The 19,404-nt window shown below is 45.6% G+C and overlaps 1 pseudogene; it reads left to right on the forward strand.

Annotated features, from left to right (window-relative positions):
* Positions 1-19,404, forward strand: part of LOC116983585 — a 42,787-nt pseudogene that overhangs the window by 4,224 nt on the left and 19,159 nt on the right.

The following is a 19,404-nucleotide window of genomic DNA, read 5'->3' on the forward strand; positions in this document are numbered from 1 at the left end:
ACATAATCCATGTACCTCCATTCTCTGCACATCCATGTGCCTGTCTATAAGCCTCTTACATGTCCTGAACACCTGGAGGTGTGTTCTAGGCACCAATCACTTCCTCTTTAATTAAATAATTTAAAACTTGCCCCACACATCTTCTTTAGGTCTCGACCCGAAACGTTGCCTATTTCCTTCGCTCCATAGATGCTGCCTCACCCGTTGAGTTTCTCCAGAATTTTTGTCTACCTTCTTTAAACTATCCTCCATTTGCCTTCATGCTATGCCTTCTCGTCTTAGACATTCCACTCTGGGGAGAGAGCTTCTGACTATCTATCCTATATATGCCTCATAATTTTGTGTAATTCAATCAGGTTGCCCCTCAGCCTCCAGCTCTCCAGAGAAGACAATCTAAGTTTGTGCAAGCTCTCCTTGTAGCTAGTGCCCTCTTATCAAGGCAGCATTCTGGTAGACGCCGTCTGCACCTTCTCCAAAGCCTCCATGTCCGTTCTGTAATGGGAGTGACTGGAACAGCTAGCGGAATCAAAGGGTATGGGGAGAAGGCAGGGACGGGGTACTGATTGTGGATGATCAGCCATGATCATATTGAATGGCGGTGCTGACTCGAAGGGCTGAATGGCCTACTCCTGCACCTATGGTCTATGTATCTAACGGCACACAATAGTCCAAATGCAGCCTAACCAAAGGGCTGTAAAGCTGCAACACGAAGAAGATAATTGTTAATTGTCAAGGCAAACTTTGGTTTGTGATAATATTTTGTCCAAACAAATTGGCCAATTCATGCTATGTTTTTCATTCGATTGACTTCATTTGGCACACTTGGATGCTTTATTTTCATCTGCAACTTGGCATCCACTGATGTAGATATTTGGAGTTTCACAAAGAAGATTCACGATGGAGGTTATGATCTGACCTGTCTCGGTGCAGTGAAAATGCTGCATTAAGGCCCTGTCCCTCTTTCACAACCTAATTCACGACCTCTGCCGAGTTTGCCCTTGACTCATACTCGCAGCATGGTCGTCACGAGATCGTAGGAGGTCGTAGGTAGGTCGTAGCAGGTCGGGATGCTAGTTGTAGGTACTCGTGGCATCAAGTAGGTCGCGGCGTTTTTTCTAGCATGATGAAAAATGCCCACGATAAAAAAGGTCGTGAAAGTGGGACAGGCCCTTTACTGCCACAGTTCCCTATGACCATATTGCTTTTCAGGTGATCATTCTGAACCACCCTGGGCAGATCAATGTTGGCTGGTCCCCTACACTGGACTGCCACACAGCACACATTGCTTGCAAGTTCTCTGAACTGACTCAGAAGATAGATCTTCTATCTGACAAGGAATTGGAGGGCAACCCTAAAAACTTGATTCTGGAAATGCTGCCATTGTTTTGATGATCCCAGGGAAGCCCATGTGTGTGGAAATGTTCTCTGCTTACCCTCCTCTTGGTGAGAGCCTCACTAAACTCAGAAGAAATGAAACCGAAATATGCCAATGTATCCATCTGCAGTTTCAAAACCTGTCCTGCAATAAAGCCTTTAAAAATGGCCTTTCAAGTTGTAGCATCTGAATTTTCAGTTGGGGTGTGGGTGGGCAATTACCCAAACTGAAACTAGATGGACCACTCTTAACAAGAGTAGAGTAAATTGTCACATGTACCAACAATAGAAGAATGAAATGCCTCCTTGCAGCAGCTTAACAAGCCTGGAGCAATATATAATTTAAAAACTACAGTAAATGGATCATTTTAATATCAGCCACATAGGAACTGCTGAGACTGAATCATGTTCAAGAGAATGATTATTGGAGGAGAAATCTATTCTGGAACTTGGTGGTCACAGTTAAAGTCCTGCAAAAGGCATGGGTTAGGTGAGTGGCATGGTGACACAGCGGTAGAGTTGCTGCCTTACAGTGCCAGAGACCCAGGATCGATCCTGATTACGAGTGCTGTCTGTGCGGAGTTTGTATTTTCTCCCCGTGACCACGTGCGTTTTTTTCCGGGTGCTCCAGTTTCCTCCCACATTCCAAAGACGTGTGTGTTTGCAGGTTAATTGGCTTCTGTAAATTATCCCTCGTGTGTAAGATAGAAAGGGTGTAGCGGTGATTGCTGGTCAGCGGGGACTTGGTGGGCCGAAGGGCCTGTTCTCACACTGCATCCCTAAACTAAAGGCGTGTGGGGTATGTGGGTTGTGACTGTGCTTAATTTCTAAATGGTACAACTTATACTTTGGGCACCAATGTGATGCTTTCTAAAGATACAACTACTTGGTCCTTGGTTAGTATTAAGGGAAGCTTAAGCGTTTTGGGGGGAGGGTTTGGGGATAGAGATATTTGAGGACTTTAACCTCTTACTATCTTTCGTGACTTTATTTTTCCCTGGAATGCAGGAGCACAATGCTTGTGGCCTCTGGGATGTATCCTGGGCAAACGTGTGGCATGTCTGTGCCAGCTTGTACATGACAGGTTAATGAAGAGAGGTTGGTCACTGGATATAATTGAACCTGACCTTGGATCTCAAGAGTTCAGAATGTAAAATATGAATTTGGCAATGTTTTTGCTGATGTGATTTGAATTGGTTAATCCTACTGCTGTGTTGTGCAATAGTGGGTTTGAGATGAAAGAAAACCCAATGTTATCATAAAACCAACTATTAAAGATATTAGACATGGTGAAAATGACAGAAAGTAGGCTGCAGGGCTGGAGCTCCAATCAAAGGGGAAAGTGTGACTTATGACAGACTTGTGTTCATAAGTGATTGGAGCAGAATTAGGCCATTCAGCCCATCCAGTCTGCTCTGCCATTCAATCATGGCTGATCTATCTCTCCCTCCTAACTCCATTCTCCTGCCTTCTCCCCATAACCCCCGACACCCATACTAATCCAGAATCTATCTATCTCTGCCTTAAAAATATCCATTGACGACCTCCGCAGTCATCTACGGCAATGAATTCCACAGATTCACTATTCTCTTCCTCCATCTCCTTTCTAAAGCTATATTGTTTTATTCTGGAGCTATTTCCTCTGGTCCAAGACTCTCCCACTAGTGGAGACACCCTCTCTACATCCACTGGCCTTTCACTATTCGTTAGGTTTCAATGTGTCCTCCCCCCCTCATTTTTCTAAATTCCAGTGCCATCAAACGCTTGTTATATGTTAACCCAATCATTCCTAGGATCATTCTCGTAAACCTCCTCTGGACCCTCTCCAAGGCCAGCAAATCTGTCCTTTGGTACGGGGGCCCAACACTGTTCACAATACTCCAAATGCTGTCCGACCAGTGCCTTGTAAAACCTCAGCATTACATACAGTACCTGTTTTTATATTCTAGTCCTCAGGTATTGAGTGGTTTGTAGGATATTGGAGTAGTTTTCAAAAGCTTGTTAGCATATTATGGAATGGACAGTTTGCATTATATATTAATGTTTGATATTCACGTGCTTTTGAGGTGGGACATTTTTAAGAAGCCAAAGGGTGAGCATTTTGAGCAACAAACAATCAGTTGAAGAAACTCAGCAAGTTGAGTATATCTTTGTGGAAAGTGAGATGCGGGGTGAGGTTGTCAATGTTTCAGATTAATAGACAATAGGTGCAGGAGTAGGCCATTCAGTCCTTCGAGCCAGCACCACCATTCAATGTGATCATGGCTGATCATCCACAATCAGCACCCCATACCTGCCTTCTCCCCGTATCCGCTGACTCCGCTATCTTAAAGAGCCCTATCTAGCTCTCTCTTGAAAGATTAAACCCTGCATCAGGACAAATAACCTTCTTCCTTTTCCTCCCTTAGTCCTGATGTGGGGTTTAACCTGAAACATTGACAATTCCTTCCCCGCCTCCACCTTCCATACAGATGTTGCTCCACTAACTTGAGTCCCAGATTGTCCCAGATTCCAGCATCTAGTCTCTTGTGCATCTTTCTTTGAAGATGAGGTTTAATAGTGAATATGATGGTTCTGTGGAGGGGGAGGGCATGAGAGAAATGATGAAGGAAAATTGGAGGCCATGTATAACTTGTACAAGTTTTTCCAGGCAGAGGAGAGTGTTGGTGGAGAGAAAGTGATTGGGTCTCCGTTCAAGGAAGAAGTGGATGGTCTTGATCCCTTCTTGATGGGGAATGGAGGTGTAAAGGGACTGGGCATCCATAGTATTGAGAAATGGGGGCCGAAGAATTGACAGCTATGTTGACACAAAAATGCATCCTGGGCCTCCGTGCGTGACTTCTCCCCCCCCCCCCCCCCACACTTCTTTAAATTCATTAAAGGCTCTTTCTGATTTAATCTTCCTAAACCTTGCTTGGGCTTTCTTTCTCATTTTTGATTAAATTTCCAACTACTCGGCATCCTAATTTCCCTTGCCTTGACTCCCTCGTCCCTCCTCCTTATTGGAACAAGCTGGTCTTGAACTCCGAGCAGTCTGTCCTTTAACGATTGCTACATGTCTGTGTATTTACCCAATAATTGCTGCTCCCAATGTTCTCTCTGTAGCTCCTACCCTCTCACTGTTTTATAGATTTCGCCCAAGATCTGGACTTGTCCTTATACATAATTATCTTAAAACGTAAGCAGGGGATAGACAGATGGTCGGGACCCATGAAATGTTCAAGTTCAAGTTCAAGTGAGTTTATTGTCATGTGTCCCTGTATAGGAAATTCTTGCTTTGCTTAAGCACACAGAAAATAGTAGGCATTTACTACAAAACAGATAAATGTGTCCATATACCATGATATAAATATATACACACATGAATAAATAAACTGGTAGTGCAAATAACAGAAAGTGGTTGCTAATAATCAGAGTTTTGTCCGAGCCAGGTTTAATAGCCTGATGGCTGAGGGGAAATAGCTATTCCTGAACCTGGTTGTTGCAGTCTTCAGGCTCCTGTACCTTCTACCTGAAGGTAGCAGGGAGATGAGTGTGTGGCCAGGATGGTGTGGGTCTTTGATGATACTGCCAGCCGTTTTGAGGCAGCGACTGCGATAAATCCCCTCGATGGAAGGAAGGTCAGAGCCGATGATGGACTGGGCAGTGTTTACTACTTTTTGTAGTCTTTTCCTCTCCAGGGCGCTCAAATTGCCGAACCAAGCCACGATGCAACCGGTCAGCATGCTCTCGACTGTGCACCTGTAGAAGTTAGAGAGAGTCTTCCTTGACAATCCGACTCTCCGTAATCTTCTCAGGAAGTAGAGGCGCTGATGAGCTTTTTTGATAATTGCGTTAGTGTTCTCGGACCAGGAAAGATCTTCAGAGATGTGCACGCCCAGGAATTTGAAGTTCTTGACCCTTTCAACCATCGACCCGTTGATATAAATGGGGCTGTGGGTCCCCCTCCTACTCCTTCCAAAGTCCACAATCAGTTCCTTGGTTTTGCTGGTGTTGAGGGCCAGGTTATTGCGCTGGCACCATATGGACAGTTGCTCGATCTCTCTTCTGTATTCTGACTCATCCCCATCAGTAATACGCCCCACAATAGTGGTGTCGTCAGCAAACTTGATGATGGAGTTCGCACTGTGGTTCGCTACGCAGTCATGGGTATAGAGTGAGTACAGCAGGGGGCTGAGCACGCAGCCTTGAGGTGCTCCCGTGCTGATTGTTATTGAGGCTGACACATTTCCACCAATACGAACAGACTGTGGTCTGTGGACGAGGAAGTCGAAGATCCAGTTGCAGAGGGATGCGCAGAGACCCAGTTCTGCGAGTTTGGTAACCAGTTTGGAGGGGATGATTGTGTTAAATGCCGAGCTGTAATCAATGAATAACAGCCTGACATATGAGTTTTTGTTGTCCAAGTGGTCCAGTGCGGAGTGGAGGGCCAGCGAGATCGCATCCACCGTTGATCTGTTGTGGCGGTACGCGAACTGCAGTGGGTCCAGGTTTTTGTCGATGTAGGAGTTGATTTGCTCCATGATCAACCTCTCAAAGCACTTCATCACCACCGGCATTAGTGCCACTGGTCGATAGTCATTGAGGCATGTCACCTTACTCTTCTTGGGCACCGGTATAATTGATGCCCTTTTAAAGCAGGTGGGGACCTCAGACCTCAGAAGTGAGAGGTTGAAAATGTCCGTAAAAACTCCCGCCAGTTGGTCCGCACAGGTTTTTAGAACACGACCAGGTATACCATCAGGTCCAGGCGCTTTTCGGGGGTTCACCCCTCTGAAGGATTTCCTGACATCGGCCTCTGTGACTGAGACTGAAATGCCATCACAGCGAATGGGGGATCGGGAAGGCACATCAGTATTCTCCCTGTCAAAGCGTGCGTAAAACGCATTGAGCTCGTCAGGGAGTGATGTTACAGCGGCATTCGAGCTGCTTCCTGGTTTTGCCTTGTAGGAGGTGATTGCATTCAGACCCTGCCACAGCTGCCGAACATCTGTCTCGTCCTCCAGTTTGGAGCAGAAGTCGCCCATCCTTTACCTCCAGAGATGCTGCCTGACCCGTTGAGTTACTCCAGCACTTTGTGTCCCTTTTCGGTATAAGCCAGTGTCTGCAATTCCTTTCGACAGATTAAAACTTAAGAATTTTTCCCCAAAATTCTCTTCCACTGAACCACTAGTCACCTGGCCAGGTTTGTATCCTAGCATAAGATCTGAAACTTCACCTATTCCTTCACCTATTCCTTCTCTCCAGAGATGCTGCCTGTCCCGCTAAGTTACTCCAGCATTTTGTGTCTATCTTCTATTTAAACCAGCATCTGCAGATCCTTCCTACACATGAGATCCAATTTAGTCCCTCCTGCTGTTGAACAACCCAGATACTTAAAGAAAAAACCTTCTTGGATGAACTTAACAAAACCCATCCAATCTAAATTTCTTGTATTAAGGAAATCTTAGTCAATATTGAGAAAGTTGAAGTCACTTGGTATGGCGACTGTCACATCCTGGCCGCAGATGTGAAGTAATAATGAGATCGACACATTATTAAGTGGTTACATTAGTTGTCTCCGTGTTTATTAACGCACACAGTCACAGCTTCCATCTTGGCTTACACAGCCCCACCCGATCTGATCTCCAGGTCATCTGATACAGAGGTCATCTTATTTACATATCGTCATCATGACTCACCGTCATGACAGCGACCTTGTTGCATTTACATCTTTCCATAATCTCTCCACGTTTCTCAAACTTGTACTGGATCTTGGGAGTCCCATAGTATCAGCCCATCACAGTGATTGAACTGTATTTTTGAGCTCTACACATATTGTCTTTGTGGATAACTTCTCCAGTAGGTGCTCTTTGAGTGTAACTGGGACATTCTCCCTCTACAGTAATACAACCGCTCCACTGTTTTTGTTTTCTTATTTTGTGTTACAAGTAAAATCCACTTCATCCATTGGCATGAATAGAATTCAAGGATATTGTGCAAAAATCTCTAACTATGCAGTTGCACTAATTTGGTGCAGTGCCAATAAATGAGTAAACCTGAAATATATTTCTATCTTAATAGAGTCTGGAACAAAGTTTCTCTTATTTAAAGCAAAGTTCCCCCAAAAATTAACCTGCGCCGAATTGAGGGTTTGGATCAGGCTCCTGAGATGCAGGGATTTCAGAAATAATGTGTAGGAGCATATAATCTAAACGCTATTACATTTTCCTGGAAACACCACAGCTGCAAGTGTTGAAAGCCAGGGCAATTTCTTCAAGCGTAACACAGAGTGAATGTTTTATGGGAAGATAATTGGTTCCTGATTCGGGGCACGTAAGCAACAAAATGGTCAATGAAACATTTAACCTTGCAGGCGATAATCACTTTGCTGTGGTCTCTGTGATTTGTGCTGTGGACTGGATTAGTCCTAGACCTACTTTCTCCTCCCTTGCAAGATGGCATGGCATCTTCAACAAAACCTTTTAAACAAATTCAATTATTTCTTGCAAAGGAATTTTTTCCCCCCATCTATGGAATCCCATCAAATTTAGGTTCCAGAACATAAACTGAGCTAGTTTAGTTTCGAGATACAGTGCAGAAACAGGCCCTTTGGCCCAGCGAGTCTGTGGCAACCAGCAATCCTGTACACTAACCTAGATGCTGGGGACAATTTAGAATTTTTACTGAAGCCAATTAACCTACAAAACTGTATGTCTTTGGAGTGCGGGAGGAAATTGGAGTCCCCGGAGAAAACCCATGCAGTCACAGGGAGAATGTCCAGACAGCACCTGTAGGCGGGATCGAACCCAGGCCACTGGCACTGTAAGGCAGCGCCACTGTGCTGTCCCTAATGTTGCAACAAAGATGCAGGCAGCAGTTTTGAAAATGCATACTCTTTTAAAAACTATTCCTCCAAAGTGTATTAATTGGGAGAATTCCCATTCAACATTAACTCATAATAGAAATATGGAATTACACATGTTGGTTTACACAAAAGGACACAAAGTGCTGGAGTAACTCAGCAGGTCAGGCAACATCTTTGTCTGAGGAAGGGTCCCAACCTGAAACGTCACCTATCAATGTTCTCCAGAGATGCTGCCAGACCCACTGAGCCAGACACACGGTGTCCTTTCAAGATAAAGTGATGTATGTTTATCATTAGGCGTCTTCAGATTGAGAGGTATTTGGATATCATTTCCCAATCTTAGAATATCAAATGGAGATTTACATTGGTGTAAGATGGAACTGCAGATGTTGGTTTAAACTGAAGAAAGACACAAAATGCTGGAGTACCTCAGCGGGACAGGCAGCAGGAAGGAATGGGTGACATTTCGGGTCGAGACCCTTCTTCAGACTGGAGGTTAGTGGGGAAAGGTTAACTTTGAGTATCTTTGATTTACAAGGGTTGTTAACTCTAGTGATGGGTCTGGGTGGTTTCTTACTCAAGTCTGAGTTGGGAGGAGGTCATGGTTTCCTATGGTTTTTGAGGGGGGGGGGGGGGTGGTGAGAGGATGGTTAGATGTGGATTTGTTCTGGGATTGTTGTCCCTCTGTGACTGGAGGAGTTGCATCCACATTTGTATCCATTCCTCAATGTCACTGCTACCACGCGAGAGAGCATCCTTTCCAAGTGTTCACATTGTAACATGTACTGAGCTCCTCCACAGCTGCCTGGCAGCCACAAGGTAATATTATCTGTGACTAATCTTCAATGCCAGACCATCTATTCACCATGAATCATATCTGTTCAAGTAAACCGGATTGATAGAACAGCTGCCAGAGGAGAATTGATGTTTGCCGAGCACTTTCTTTCCCAAAAGCCAAAAAAAGAAATGCAATTGGTGTTTTAGATAATAATAATAATAATGGATGGGATTTATATAGCGCCTTTCTAATACTGAAGGCGCTTTACATCGCATTATTCATTCACTCCTCAGTCACACTCGGTGGTGGTAAGCTACTTCTGTAGCCACAGCTGCCCTGGGGCAGACTGACGGAAGCGTGGCTGCCATTCTGCGCCTACGGCCCCTCCGACCACCACCAATCACTCACACACATTCACACACAGGCAAAGGTGGGTGAAGTGTCTTGCCCAAGGACACAACGGCAGTATGCACTCCAAGCGGGATTCGAACCGGCTACCTTCCGGTCGCCAGCCGAACACTTAGCCCATTGTGCCATCTGTCGTCCCACTGTGTCCCACGTCCCATTGTGCCCACGTTTCCATTTGTACCTCCCAGTCTCGGCTCTGGTCGTGGACATGCTTTGGTAGTTTCAGATTGAAAGGTTGTCACAATTTATCAAATCACGGGGTTGTGATACAGATTTACCTTTAGATATTTTAGATGCAGCACGGAAACAGGCCCACTGAGTCGGTGCTGACCAGCGAGCCCCATGCACAAGGGGCAATTTACAATCTTTACCAAAGCCAATTAACTTACAAACCTGAACGTCTTTGGGGAGTGGGAGGAAACCGGAGCACCCGGGGAAAACCCACGCAGTCACAGGGAGAACGTACAAACACTGTACAGACAGCACCCGTAGTCAGGATTAAACCCAGGTTTCTGGCGCTGTAAGGCAGTAACTCTACCACCGTGCTGTACCAGGGTGGGTGCTACCTGGTGCTTAAAGCAACACGAGTGCCGGAATTGAAATAGAGTTACAGAGTCCTGCATTGTGAGAAAAGGCCCGTGGGTCCAATTTGCCCACGCTGACCATCTTGTCCCATCCACTCTAGTCCCACCTCTCTGCATTTGGCCCATATTCCTGTACACCTTTCCCATCCAATTACCTGTCTAAATGTTTCTTAAGCATTGGGATAGTATCTGCCTCAGCTACCTTCTCCACCAGCTCATTCCATCCACCCATTGTGTGTGTTAAAAAAAAAGTTGCCCCTAAGATTCCTATTAAATCAGATCTTTCTCACCTTAATCCTATGTTCTCTGGTTCTTGATTTCTCCCACTCTGGGTAAAAGACTATGCACATTTACTCTAACTATTTCTCTCATGATTTTGTACACCATGATTTTTTTCAGCCTTCTGGTTAGTTTCAACTGCCTTTTGGCTATATATAATGTAAGCCTGTAATTAACTATTTGGTATTCACCACAGACTAGAATACCTGATAGTCCAATATGTTCCTTCTACTTGTGCACTCTAATTGTGCGTTTGCAGCCCAGGCCACCCTTGACTCCCACACGGACATTGATTCCTACACATCCTCTGTTCCGGACTTTATAAACTCCACCATCAATAGTGTCACCTCCCTCAAACGGGTGACCATATTCCCGAATCAGAAGCCATGGATGAACAGCGAGGTCAGGCTACTGCTGAAAGCACGGGACACCGCTTTCAGGTCAGGCGATGCTCGAGCCTACAGTTCATCCAGGGCTAACCTGAAGAGGGGCATCAAGAAGGCCAAGCACTGCCATAAGCTCAGGATTGAGGAGCACTTCAACAACAACTCCGACCCCCGACGCATGTGGCAAGGCATCCAGGCCATCACGGACTACAGACCCACCAACACCACCCCCACATCCAGCGACGCCTCCTTCCTTGAGGAGCTTAACCACTTCTATGGCCGCTTCGACAGGGACAATCTAGAGACAGCCATCAAGGCTGTGCTCCCTGCTGATCACCAACCCCTCACACTCACCCCCTACGATGTGTACGTGGCACTGAGTAGGACTAATGCACGTAAGGCTGCTGGCTCTGACGGCATCCCAGGGCGCGTCCTCGGGGCCTGTGCTGCGCAGTTGACAGACGTCTGGACTGACATCTTCAACCTGTCACTTGCCTAAGCAGTTGTCCCCACGTGCCTTAAAACTACCTCCATCATACCGGTGCCAAAACACTCCACTGCGGCAAGCCTCAACGACTTCCGCCCAGTTGCACTTACTCTCATCATCACCAAGTGCTTCGAGAGGCTGGTCCTGGCACACCTTAAAGGCTGCCTACCCCCCACATTGGATCCCTATCAGTTTGCCTATCGCAAGAACAGGAGTACGGAGGATGCCATCTCAACGGCACTTCACTCCGCCCTCTCCCACCTCGACAACAGAGACACTTACGTAAGAATGCTGTTCATCGATTACAGCTCAGCATTCAACACCATTATACCCTCTAAACTGATCACCAAACTCGGTAACCTGGGCATCGACCCCTCCCTCTGCAACTGGATACTGGACTTTCTAACCAACAGACCCCAGTCTGTTAGGTTAGACAAGCACACCTCTTCAACCCTCATCCTGAACACCAGCGTTCCACAGGGCTGTGTGCTGAGCCCCCTCCTCTACTCCCTCTTCACGTACGACTGCACACCTGTACATGGTACTAACACCATCATCAAGTATGCAGATGATACAATGGTGATTGGCCTCATCAGCAACAACGATGAGTCGGCCTATATGGAGGAGGTCCAGCTCCTAGCAGCATGGTGCGCTGACAACAACCTGGCCCTTAACTCCAAGAAGACCAAGGAGCTCATTATAGACTTCAGGAAGTCTAGGGGCGGCACGCACACCCCCAACCACATCAACGGGACGGAGGTGGAACGTGTTTCCAGCTTCAGGTTCCTGGGGGTCAACATCTCCGATGACCTCTCTTGGACCCACAATACCTCAACTCTGGTCAAGAAGGCTCACCAACGTCTCTTCCTCCTGAGGAGACGGAAGAAGGTCCATCTGTCTCCTCAGATTCTGGTGAACTTCTACCGCTGCACCATCGAGAGCATCCTTACCAACTGTATCACAGTATGGTATGGCAACTGCTCTGTCTCCGACCGGAAAGCACTGCAGAGGGTGGTGAAAATTGCCCAACGCATCACCGGTTCCTCACTCCCCTCCATTGAGTCTGTCCAAAGCGTTGTCTGCGGAGGGCGCTCAGCATCGCCAAGGACTGCTCTCACCCCAACCATGGACTGTTTACCCTCCTACCATCCGGGAGGCGCTACAGGTCTCTCCGTTGCCGGACCAGCAGGTCCAGGAACAGCTTCTTCCCTGCGGCTGTCACACTACTCAACAATGTACCTCGGTGACTGCCAATCACCCCCCCCCCCCCGGACACTCCTCCTACAGGAAAAACACTATGACTGTATGCATGTAAATAGATTTATTTATTGAAATTATATTCTATGTCGCTCTTCCAGGGAGATGCTAACTGCATTTCGTTGTCTCTGTACTGTACACTGACAATGACAATTAAAGTTGAATCTGAATCTGAATCTATTCAATAATGGGGAAGAGTTTTCTTTGTGCAAGAGAAGGGGAGGTGGAGCAAGAGAAGGTGTTGCAGTGGTAGAGTTGCTGCATTACAGCGGCAAAGACCCGGGTTTGAATCCTGACTACTGGTGCTGTCTGTACGGAGTTTGTACGGTCTTCCCATGACCTGCATGGGTTTTCTCCGGGTGCTCTGGTTTCCTCCCACACTCAAGGCGTACAGGTTTGTAGGCTGATTGGCCAGAACAAGGGGTCACAGTTTAAGGATAAGAGGGAAGTATTTTAGGACCGAGATGAGAAAATCATTTTTTACCCAGGGAGTGGTGAATCTGTGGAATTCTCTGCCACAGAAGGTAGTTGAGGCCAGTTCATTGGCTATATTTAAGAGGGAGTTAGATGTGGCCCTTGTGGCTAAAGGGATCAGGGGGTATGGAGAGAAGGCAGGTACAGGATACTGAGTTGGATGATCAGCCATGATCATATTGAATGGCGGTGCAGGCTCGAAGGGCCGAATGGCCTACTCCTGCACCTATTTTCTATGTTTATATGTTCCTATGTAACTTGTCCCTAGAGTGTGTCGGATGGTGTTAGTGTGCGGGGATCACTGGCTGGCACGGACTAGGTGGGCGAAGGGCCTGTTTCCGTGCTGTATCTTTCAACTAAACAAAACCAAATAGAGTATTGAAGTTACAATATTTAGAAAAATGAGATTATGGTTTCACTACACATAATACGCTCAGAAATTATAATGATTGTTACCTTTTTAAACATTTTTTATGCAATGTTTTGTCCTAAAGCTGGTCATCGTTCTCTAAGTTTTCTTCAGTTCTGTGGAAAGTTCACTGGCTTGTAACTTTAGCCCTTTACCTCTTGGTTGCCTTTGCCTGGCCCACAGCCTTGTTAATGTAATGATAGGTTCCAAGCCCAGACCCTGTGATATTCAGAGCTATGAGAATGACAGGAATGCTACAATCAGTCTCAGTAACGTTTAGCAGGCAGAGAAGAATTTCCCCAGCCAGCTTATTTTTTTGCCATCTTGTGATCTATGTTAAGGAGGTCAGATGAGGGAACAAGGAACTGCAGATGCTGGTTTACACAAAAAGACAAAGTGCTGGAATAACTCAGCAGGTCAGACAGCATTCCTGGAGAACGTGGATAGGTGATGTTTCAGGTCGGGACCTTTCTTCAGCCTGATTATAAGGAGGGGGGTGGGGGAAGAAAGGCAGAAGAGGAGATGCTCGACAAAGTGTAGTAGATACTAGATGAAGGTACACAAAATTGCTGGAGGAACTCAGCGGGTGCAGCAGCATCTATGGAGCGAAGGAAATAGGCGACGTTTCGGGCCGAAACCCTTCTTCAGGCCCGAAACGTCGCCTATTTCCTTCGCTCCATAGATGCTGCTGCACCCGCTGAGTTCCTCCAGCAATTTTGTGTACCTTCGATATTCCAGCATCTGCAGTTCCCTTTTGAACAGATACTAGATGAACATAGGTGAGGGTTTTTATTTTGATAACCAGAAGGTTGGACAAAGTGCCGGAGATGAAAAGACAGCGTGGGACAAAAGGACTGAAGAGTTGCGAATTGTCAAGCTAGAGGAAGAAATGTAGGGGAGGGGAGAAATGGGTGGAGCAATGGGGACAGGACTAGGGGGGCTGTTAGAGGTCACCTAAAATTGGAGAATTCAATGCTCATACCATTGGGTTGTAAGCTACCCAAGTAGAATATGAGGTGCTGTTTCTCCATTTTGTGTGTGTGTGGCCTCACCCTGGCAATGGAGGAGGCCCAGGACAAGAAGGTCAGTACGGGACTGGGGAGAGGAGTTAAAATGGTCAGCAACCGGGAGATCCAGTGGGCCTTGGCGGATCAAGCGGATGTGTTCGGCAAAACAGTAGGCAAGTCTACACTTGGTCTCGCCGATGTACAGGAAGGTACATTGGGAACATTGTCAGATGAGAACAATGAGAACAGGAAGGTACATTGTCAATTGAGAACAGGCCTGTATGTGAATTCTTCCATTGTTAATTAGCTTGTTAATAGTCATAGAGCGATACAGCATGGAAACAGGCCCTTCGGCCCAACTTTCCTACATTGCCGCCAACATGTCCTAGCTACACTTGTCCCACCTGCCTGCATTTGGTCCATGTCCCTCCAAACTTGTCCTATCCATGTACCTGTCTAACTGTCTCTTCAATGTTGGGATAGTCCCAGCCTCAACCACCTCCTCTGGCAGCTTGTTCCATACCCCCACCACCCTTTGTGTGTAAAAGCTACCCCTCAGATTCCTATTCAATCTTTTCCCCTTCATCTCTGGTCCTCGATTCACCTACTCTGGGCAAGACACTTTGTGCATCTACCGATCTATTCCTCATGATTTTTTACACCTTTATAAGATCACCCCTCATCCTCCTATGCTCCAACTCCAAGGAATAGAGTCCCCGCCTGCTCAACCTCTCCCTAAAGTGCAGACCCTCTAGTCCTGGCAACATTCACAACTGACGATGACCTACCACGTGAAGCAACTGGTGAGTGGCTCCAGTGTGAAGAATATTGTATTAAATTCATATTTTGGGACCTGTGCATCATTGGCGAGGCAAATCTAGCCCATCTTTAATAGCCTTTGGGAAGGTGATAATGAGCCACGTGTCTGCTGCTGCCCTTCTGGTGAAAGTGTTGTAGTGAGTTTTGAGATGTAGACGCAACTATGAAGAAGTACTGTTAATATTTTTCTGAGTCGGGATAGGATAGACGTTGAGGAATCTGCCAGTGGCGGTGCACCCATATGCACCCTGACATTTTCTGCATTTGTGGACAATGATGGTGGATTTGGGAGGTGATGATTGAATAGCCTTGGGTAGTGGTAGCTCGGGAATATGTGGGGAGCAGTCAAAATGTAGAAACCAGGAACTGCAAGTGCTGGTTTACAAATAAAATGACCCAAATTGCTGGGGTAACTCAACGGGTCAGGCAGCGTCCATGGAGAACTTACCGAATAGTGAATGGCCTGGATAGAGTGGACATGAAGAGGATGATTCCACTCGTGGGAGACTCTAGTACCAGAAGCCATAACCTCAGAATAAAAGGACGTACATTTGGAGAGGAGATGATGAGGAATTTCTTTAGTCAGAGGGTGGTGAATCTGTGGAGTTCTTTGCCACAGATGGAGGTGGAGGACAAGTCATTGGGTATTTTTAAGCCGTAGAATGACAGATTCTTGACTAGTAAGAATGTCTGTGGTTATGGGAGAAGGCAGGGAGAATGGGGTTGAGAGGGAAACATCAGCCATGGTTGAATAGTGGAGTAGAATTGATGGGCCGAATGGCCTAATTCTGCTCCAAAAAACGTATGAACTTATGAACATGGATTGGTAAAATTTCGGGTCCGAAACGTCACCTATCCATGTTTTCCAGGATTGCCGCCTGACCTGCTGAGTTACTCCAACACTTTGTACCTTTGTTTAAAATATATATATGGGGTGCATTATGTAACCAGATATCTGCCATTGTACCCGATATCCTTCTGTTAACCATGTCACAGACTCCTCAAAGATTAAACAGAGCCAGAATATCACCTTCCTGTATTGTGACTGAATACACACTGATTACTTTCGCACAATCTGCTGCTGAAACACAAGTTCACCAAACAAAACCTCAAACTAATAAGAGCACAAAAACACAATGCAAATGAATGAGCTCATATGGTGTCTCTGCCCTGACACTATCCACACAGTGTTTCTTTTCGTTCCAACATTTGTGACCATTAATAACAGTGATTTTTATTAGTCTGTGATCGAATCCCTGATCCATCACTGATATATAAATCTCACATTATCTGGGATGAAATGACCTGGTGAATTTTCATTCATTTCCCTTGAAAGGAGTATTTGAAGATAGCAATCACTTAGTTCTTTGTGGGGGATTAAAAAGCAGCAAACATGACCGAGCAGGGACCATTTAAGGGCCCTTCCCTTGCAGAATAATCTCTGAAGAAATTAATTAATAAATATTATTTTTACAATAATATTTGAACATGTGGTAATGATTGAACGAGCCATAGAGCAGAGAGATAGAGTTTCGTTTCTGAGCCTTAGTTGTTGAAACTTCGTATTTCAAAACTGACTGTGACAAATCCCCTATTTAAAATAAACCCAGCTCAGGTGATGAGGCCGGAAAGGAGAGAACACTGGAGAACGACTGCACCTCTCTGCTGTGATCTTCACCAGTAGTTTCATAAAGGAGACCACGTAGACTTTTCCACTGTCCTCTTCTGAAGATGTCATTGGTGGTTTTCCATTGCCTGAGGAGGTAGTTGAGGCGGGTACTATCGTAATGTTTAAGAAGCATTTAGACAGGCACATGGATAGGATGGGTTTAGAGGGATATGGGCCAAACCCAGGCAGGTGGGGCTAGTGTAGATGGGACATGTTGGTCAGTGTGGGCAAGTTGGGCTGAAGGGCCTGTTTCTATGCTGTATCGCTCCATAGCTCTATGGTACTCGGGTGGCTGCCTTCATGTACAATCAGTCCACTTTGTTCCATTTTATCTCCTTCTCATCTCTAGCCTTTGTCCACCCATCTGATAATCAAACTCCCCTCATCGGTATCTGCCGGGCTCAGCTGCCAGGCTTTGTCCCACCTTCGCTTCTTTTCCAGCATTCTCCCTCCTCCTACAATTATTGCGACCTGTAACGTTGCCTATCCATGTCCTCAGCCTGACCTGCTGAGTTACTCCAACATTTTGTGTTCTTTTTGAACTGTCCCCTTTGATTTGTGTTTTCACACCTTACCCTTCCATATCTCCGTCTCCCCTGATTCTCAGTCTGAAGAGGGGTCTCGACCCGAAACGTCACACATTCCTTCTCTCCAGAGATGCTGCCTACCTCAGTGAGTTACTCCAGCATTTTGTGTCTATCTTTAGTTTGTGTTCTATGCAAGATTCAGGTACTATCACAACGTTTAAAACACATTTGGATAGGTACATAGATAGGATAGCTTGAGAGGGATATGGGCCAAATGCAGACCAGTGGGACTGGTGTAGATGGGGTATGTTGGTCGGCAGGGGCATGTTGGGCCAAAGGGCCTGTTTCCACACTGTATGACTATGACTATTCCAGCATCTATAGTTCCTTGTGTCTCCAGCAGACTACACCTGAATGGAATGCTTACCCAATGCCACACGTTCAACCTTCTGTAGATGTTCAGACAATGAGCTGGTTCCCGGAGGTTGCAGGTGGTTGCCGGAGGTTGCAGGTAGTGGAAGCAGGTAGGGAGACTGACAAAAACCTCCGGGAACCGCACGGAAACCTTGGGTGGGGCGCAAAGTCTCCAGAGGTTTCCGTTCAGGTTTCCAAAGTGGGACAGGGGCATTACAGCGCTTCTAGCGCCGGAGACTGGGGTTCTATTCCGACCACGGGTGCTGTCTGTACAGAGTTTGTACGTTCTCCCCGTGACCGCGTGGGTTTTGTCCGAGAACTTCGGTTTCCTCCCACACTCCAAAGACTTACAGGTATGTAGGTAAATTGCCTTTGTATAAGTGTAAAATTGTCCCTAGTGTGTGTAGGATAGTGTTAATGTGCGGGGATCGCTGGTCCATACGGACTCGGTGGGGCAAAGGGCCTGCTTCAGCCCTGTATCTCTAAACTAAAAATAAACTAAATTACTCTCATAAGTGGATGTAAACTTATAAGAAGAGCCAGGGGTGAACAGTTAGATTCTGTTCTATATTTACCTTCAACCTACATTGCAAATGATGTATCTGGTTTTCATCATGTAGCTGTATTGCAGGAGCCTGCTCTGAACAAATTGTCTGCTTTGTTTCATGTACATTTCACCAACGACAAATACAAACGTGCTTTATTAGTTTGTAACAGCTGAGAGGGACGTGAAAGACACCGTAGAAGGAAAATGCTTTCTTTTAGAATAGAAAAGTGGAGGATGGCCTGATGCCCGTTGTTGACACTGTTCCTGCTTTCAGCTTTCTCAAGAGTTAAGAGTTAAGAGTTTCATTGTCATATTTCCTGAAATGGAACAATGAAATTCTTACTCGCATTACAGCAGATATGTAAACATAACACTCATAATAGTACTCATAATCAGTGTACGTATGTGTGTGTGTGTGTATGTGTGTATATACACACACACACACACACACACATATATATACACACACACACACACACACACACACACACACACACACACACACACACACACACACACACACACACACACACACACACACACACATATATATATACACACACACACGTACACACACACACACACACACACACACACATATATATATATACACACACATACACACACACACACACACACACACACACACATACACACACACACACACACACACACATATATATATATACACACACATACACACACACACACACACACACACACACACACACACACACACACACACACATGCACATATGTAACACATATATATATAATATAAAAAACACATTTTATATATTATATATATATATATATATATACTATATATAAAATGTGTGTGCATATATATATGTGTAAAAATATGTATATTATGTTTGTATATTTAAATATATAAAACAAACAGACAAAATAAATAGACAATAATAGCACAAAGTCAAAAATAATGCCCCCAAGTATTTATAGTTCAGAGTCTATTTGGAGGTGGTGTTTCATTGACCTGCTGGTTGTAGGGAAGAAGCTGCTCCTGGTGACCACAGTTCCAGGGTGACGTGTTGTGAGCCTATGTAATACAAGTCAGTGAGCTATTTAACCCTGAGAGTTATCACAGTCCAGATGATGCCGCTTGAACTCAATGGAA

The sequence above is a fragment of the Amblyraja radiata genome, chromosome 18, assembly GCF_010909765.2.
Source record: "Amblyraja radiata isolate CabotCenter1 chromosome 18, sAmbRad1.1.pri, whole genome shotgun sequence".
Taxonomy (NCBI): Eukaryota; Metazoa; Chordata; class Chondrichthyes; order Rajiformes; family Rajidae; genus Amblyraja; species Amblyraja radiata.